This window comes from Lissotriton helveticus, chromosome 6, assembly GCF_964261635.1.
Source record: "Lissotriton helveticus chromosome 6, aLisHel1.1, whole genome shotgun sequence".
In the NCBI taxonomy this organism is placed as follows: Eukaryota; Metazoa; Chordata; class Amphibia; order Caudata; family Salamandridae; genus Lissotriton; species Lissotriton helveticus.
In genome coordinates this window covers 1271894875-1271900874 of record NC_136067.1, presented here as the reverse complement: position 1 = coordinate 1271900874, position 6000 = coordinate 1271894875, and positions in this window count along the sequence as shown.

Genomic DNA, 6000 nt, shown 5'->3' with positions numbered 1-6000 from the left:
TACATTTAGTATTTAGCGAATAATATTTAATATAGAAATGGTTGTTAATTAGAGGAAGACATTGCAGTCATATTTTGATGTATTTATTTGTGTTCATAGATGTTAAAAGAACGGGAGTAACAATACCACACTCTTGAGAAAGAAGGTGTTATTTGAACAAACCTTCGAAACGCGTTGACGCTCTTATTGAAGTCACAAATCTATTGATCTGAACATTACCTTAGATGCATATGATGTGTGAGGCAACAAGGTGTGTGATAGAATTCTGATTTTTGATTGTGGCAATCGATGACAAAGGCTATTGTTTGTTTTTTAACTCTTGTATAATATATATTATTGTGTATTTTGTTGTATTTTTAACCAGGACCAAATAGCTTTTATGGTGAATGTATTGTCCTTTTGTGATTTTCTTGATGAAATGTTTTTTTATTATGTAATGCTCTGAAAAACATATTGTTTTAATAAAGCTCTACCATCACTTGACTTACTACAGGTATTTTGTGCCAATACTTAGCGGACTCAAGGTTTGGATGGGGTTTGTATGATTGATTTTTAATGTTTGTGATCTGGATTAGGAGTGTGAATTAAAGTTCAGAGAGATAATAAAGATTTTTCCCAGAGGATATTTTTGCAAAAAAGTTCCTGTTTGAACCGTAGTCCTTTGGGTTACCAAGGGTCCCTCTCTCGTTTTATATATAGTGAAAATTTTAAAGCCGGACATGAATGAGACTCAGCTAGGCGGTGCTGGACGAGGATAGAGGGACGACTTGCCCTGAACACGGTTTTAAAGGTGAGCGGAGTATGGGTACTATCAAAATGCTTGTAAAATGGGTTTTGATCCAAACAAGTGTGTGAAGGGATACTATTTACTCCGATACTAATATGGGTATTTGAGTATGGTGGATGCCACTGGTTTACAAATGTAATCCAAGTTTATGTGACATGTAGAACAACCTTGATTTTGAGTTCACTTTTGGAGGGAGAATGATGGGTAGGAGTCCCCTTGCCGGAAGGCATTTTGCACTAATTGTGTGTTGCTGCTGTTATGGCAGTGAAAATGCAAATGCCGTGCGACTGCTTGGAAGCGCTTTCGATGAAGATAGAAATTATGGCAATTTGCATTTATATACCTTTGGTCCATAACTCGAACATTGGAATAAAATGTAATACTTCCAGTCTTGTGTTGCCAGATAATAGAGGGACCTAGGAGAGTTGTCGGTTTCCCTTTATCAAGTGTTATGATTACGATATAGGATTGGAGTTGCTACGCTATTGAAAGTGTTGTGATCAAGCAATACATTGCAGTTTCATTAATATTATGTTTGGATGATATGTTTTGATCCATAAATTAGGCTTGATGCTTAAAGCCACAAGGTAATATGGCAATGTAACTCAGATGCCGTACGACTGTTTAATAGCACTTTTACATGAGGATAGAAGTGTGGTGGTTTATGTTTATAATACCTTTGGCCCACTATTTTGTTATGAAGGTATAATGCAGCATTCATAGTGGGGGGCTGGTGGATAATAGAGGGGCTACTTTCAATTACCGAATGTAAGGACAACAATAGAGTGGTCATTTTATTGCAAGCTCTGTGACCAACCAACAGAATTTGGCCCTTATTACATGAAGTTTGGATAAGATGTTTGCCCCTGACGTTTAAAGTGACATGGAGCAATGATTTATTGGTTATTATAATCTGGATTATGAACGAGCAGTTACAACTTGTGACTTTAATGTTTCCGTTAGAATCATGGGTCAACATTGACCATATACTGCCTAAGGGATGATATCTTACAATATCAACTTGACTGGAGACTCCGAACAAAGGATACTAAGGTATGACTGCCCAGACTCTAGCTTTTCGATTTTATATGTAATTCGATGGAAGGCTAATCGTTGATAATTTTAAGAAGGCTAAACATTGATAATTTGAAGACAACAATGGGATGTATAGGACTTAACCATCCATAGATATGCATTTGTGAAATTTGAATTAATAATAGGCCATTAAATAGTAAGTCTACTGATCTCTCAATGATGTTATTTGTTATATAAGGTTGTGTATCGTTCACTTAGTAATTGACTGTGATTTTACAAGTGTTTGTTTAGGCATGCTTTTCTCCCAATGATGTTGCTTATAATTATATGAACATTTCCCATTTAAAATTATTCATTTGGTTGCTACTAGTTAGCATGCTTAAATGTGCATATACAAATAAGATATGTAATCATGTTGTAAGTATAAGACAGTACTTATATAATAAGTTTCCCATACTTCTTTCGGTTAAGAATCAAATGTGAGATTACTTAATATAGTAAATATGAATTGTTGGACTGATGTTTTACATTGTAAATATGGACTTATGGAGTTGAATTTATAGAGAGACCATGGCCTCACGATTGACTGATTGTCCCGTACAATAACAGTGTAAATATGTAAATGGAGGAGCTATGGATGTTTACATAAATTGTGTGAATAATTAAGGTTATACGCACATTAATATTTTCTAAAGGGTTTTAAATTATTGTATATTGTCTATGTCTTTTAGCCCTGAAGAAGTCCTTAAATAGGACGAAACACATTGGCTACTGTGAAGAGAAGAAAGTAAAGATTTAAAGAATAAAGAATTGTGTGAACTACTACGCTTGGTGGAACTGATTATTTGTATTTAATGTGTGGGATCAAATTATCTTTGCACATGACACTCCTCTTACCTGTCACTTTCACTGCTCGCCCTACTCTCACTGCTCGCACACTGCTCACCACGCACTCACGCTGTTACCCTGCAATCACACCATTCATTCTCCTCTTAACCTGCGCTCACTGTAGCACACCGCCCACCCTGCACTCACAGTGACCACACTGCACTCCTGCCACTCGCTATGAACTCATGTCATTCTCCCTCCACTTACCCTGCAGTCACATGAGCACACCGCTCCCCCTGCACTCACAGTGATCACTCTGTACTCACACCACCCCACCAAGCGCTTGGGCTCTTCATCCTGTACTTACCCTGCAGTCACACAAGCACACTACTCACCCTGCACTCATGTGGCACTTCACTTACCTGTCACTCTCACTGCTTACTCTGCAATCTCACTCAAACAAGCACATTACTAAATATGCATTCATTTGTTCTACTCTGCACTTTTACCCGCACCCAAACACATCACTCACCCTGCAGTCATTCCTCTCACCCTACTCTCACACTGTTGCATCGCTCACCGTGCACTCACATAGGCACTCCTGTCACTCACATAGTCCGCCCTTCACTCACATGGGCACAACACTCACCCTGCACTCACACCACGCAAACAAGCACATCACTTACTGTGGAGTCATACCACTCATACAGCACTCCCTCCTCTCGCCCTGCACTCAAACGGACACACCTCTCAGCCTGCACTCAAACAGGGACTCTGTTCACCCTGCCTGCTGCACACAGGCACAATAGTCTGCTGGAACCCATGGGGACACACCATCACCCTATACTAGCTCCTCTCACCATGCACTCACCAGTCACTATCACAGATCACACTTCATTCTCGCCGTTCACCCTGCACCACACATAGGCACACCACTCACTCTGCATTTACACCACTCACACCTCTCTGCTCTCACTCTGCACACACTCCTATCACCCCACACTCACCAGGGCCCACCTCTCACATTGTATTCATGCAGCTCACCCGACACTCACATCTACGCATTGTTCACCCTACACTTCCACCACGGACGCTATTAACCATTCACGCTATTCACCATCACCACATGAGCACAACTCTTACTCTGCACATATAAAAATTACACAACTCTCATGAATATACACATATTTCTATAAAGGCATCCACGGAATACCTGTTCTTTCCGTAGTACTAGAGGCCTACTTAATTCCATCTGCAACAACAGGGCAGGTGATAGAGGGGATAGTGGACTCAGAATTTGGGATGGCAGGAGGAGGGAGAATAGGGCTGAGGCTTTGGGGTATATTGCTAGATTGAGTATCGTGTGACACCTTCAGCCAGTCCTGGCCTTCCATTTACCACAATACTTCATTACAGGACATGTAGGTTTTTTTTTACATAGTGAGTTGGGTCTGAAAATCCGAAAATGCAAAGTGTTAATGGATTAAATCCACGGTTGGATGCTGTGATATTACATGTTAAACAAGTGGATTAGTTAATTTCCAATATTGTAACTGCCTGATCCACATGGGAAACCAAATATATGCCCTGTACAGCTATTTTAAAGATGTGCACTTTTCATTCATATCATACTTGTAACAAACATTGACAAGTCAATATATTATTATTTTTTAACAGAGTATAGAGAATATGATTTACTAAGCTTCTCTAAAAGGCAAGGCATAACAACATAACATAACAGGTGTATTTGTAAAGTGCACGTTCACCACTACGGGTATCTTGCCGCTAAAAAAGACAGGTATAGCAGAAGCAGCAGGGCAAGCTTTTATAACACAATAAAAGCAGATTGACTAAAGGAAGTGTGAGTGGCAGTGCGTCTGTGTGTGAGTGTGACAGAGTATAAATATCCGAAGAGTGCAAGAGATATAGTGAGAAAAAGTGAGTGTGTGTGTGTGTGTGTGTGTGAGAGTATGAGTTTGTGTGTGAGTATTTGTGTGTTATGTGTGCAAGTGTACTGCTGGTCTGGCATATTCGAGGTTATTCTTGCCTTATGGACAAGTGCACTAATAGCATATAGATGGGAGGTGTTACCTATGGCAAACCTTAGGCCATGACATGCTATTATTAAAACACCATTATTGGCTGTGGGGACTCGAGCTGTGTAATTGAGAAACCCGCTAGCCCAGTCATACCCAGTGGCGGGGACACAAAGCATGCACCACCAAACGTGGCCAAAGACCTGGACATGATGGACGTAATTCTTAGCATAAGGGGTGGATCCATAGCAAAATGTTGAAACTGAAATTTCAAGCAATTCTTGTCATAAGATTTCCTGTACTCATTTTACAGGGGGTGGGGTTGTAAAGGCAAAATGCTCACCCCTGCGTGCCAGAGGGAATTGTTACAGGTAACCATGACTACCCATGACTATAGCTAAAGTATCCATGGTAAATTTCTGGCACTGTCATATTGTATGAACTCTTTCGCATATGGAACTCACCCATGAAAAATGGTGGAAGTAATTTCTGACATGACTTTTGAAAAAAAAAAAAGGGCTCTACTCCTAGGAAACGCCATGCTTCCCTGGTGCACCACGAAAGTACTGTAATATTTTATGAATACCCTATAAGGGTCCGCGGAGTGTTAGAAAATTTGACCCCAAATGTTTAAAAAAAATCTCAGAGGACAAGTGCACTCACCCTTAAACCACCTACAAGACATCTGTTAACTTGTTTTGTTTGCTGGAATTTGGGGAAAGTATCACACTCCACCACTCGCACAGATCTTTAGTCTGCACTAATGAGCAGAATTTGCAGGGTGTAGAGGGGACAGTTTAAGAGTTGAGTGTGCACTGTCTCTGCAGAAAGGACAATAGAGGATTTCGTAATGAAATAAAAGCATTGTCCAATCATAAAATGGACATTGCTTACATTTAAAAATGTGGCTATGCCTTTCGCTCTCCTAACTTATCTGTAATTTTTCCCAATGTATAGCCAAAAGTGGGCCATGTGGTCCGGGCTATCCCAATAACTGTGAATCCGGCTCCCATGAATTCTGGGAGCTGGACATGTGCAGGCGGCTGCAGTTGGAGAGAAAACTGAGAGAGTGCATTGATGTCGCAGAAAGGCTCAGCATGAGGTATGTTGCAGCTGCAGCAACAGGAATGTCCTTCAGAGTACTGGGATAGGAAGGGCAGAACCAACTGTTTATACTTCATAGTACAAACATAAATGGAGAAGAAAAACCTGCACAGATGCCTTTGTAGCATTAGTGTGGATGACGGAACATCTTTGATGGAAACCTCTACTGGCCGATGGGAGTAGCCTATCAATACAAACATGATCCACATT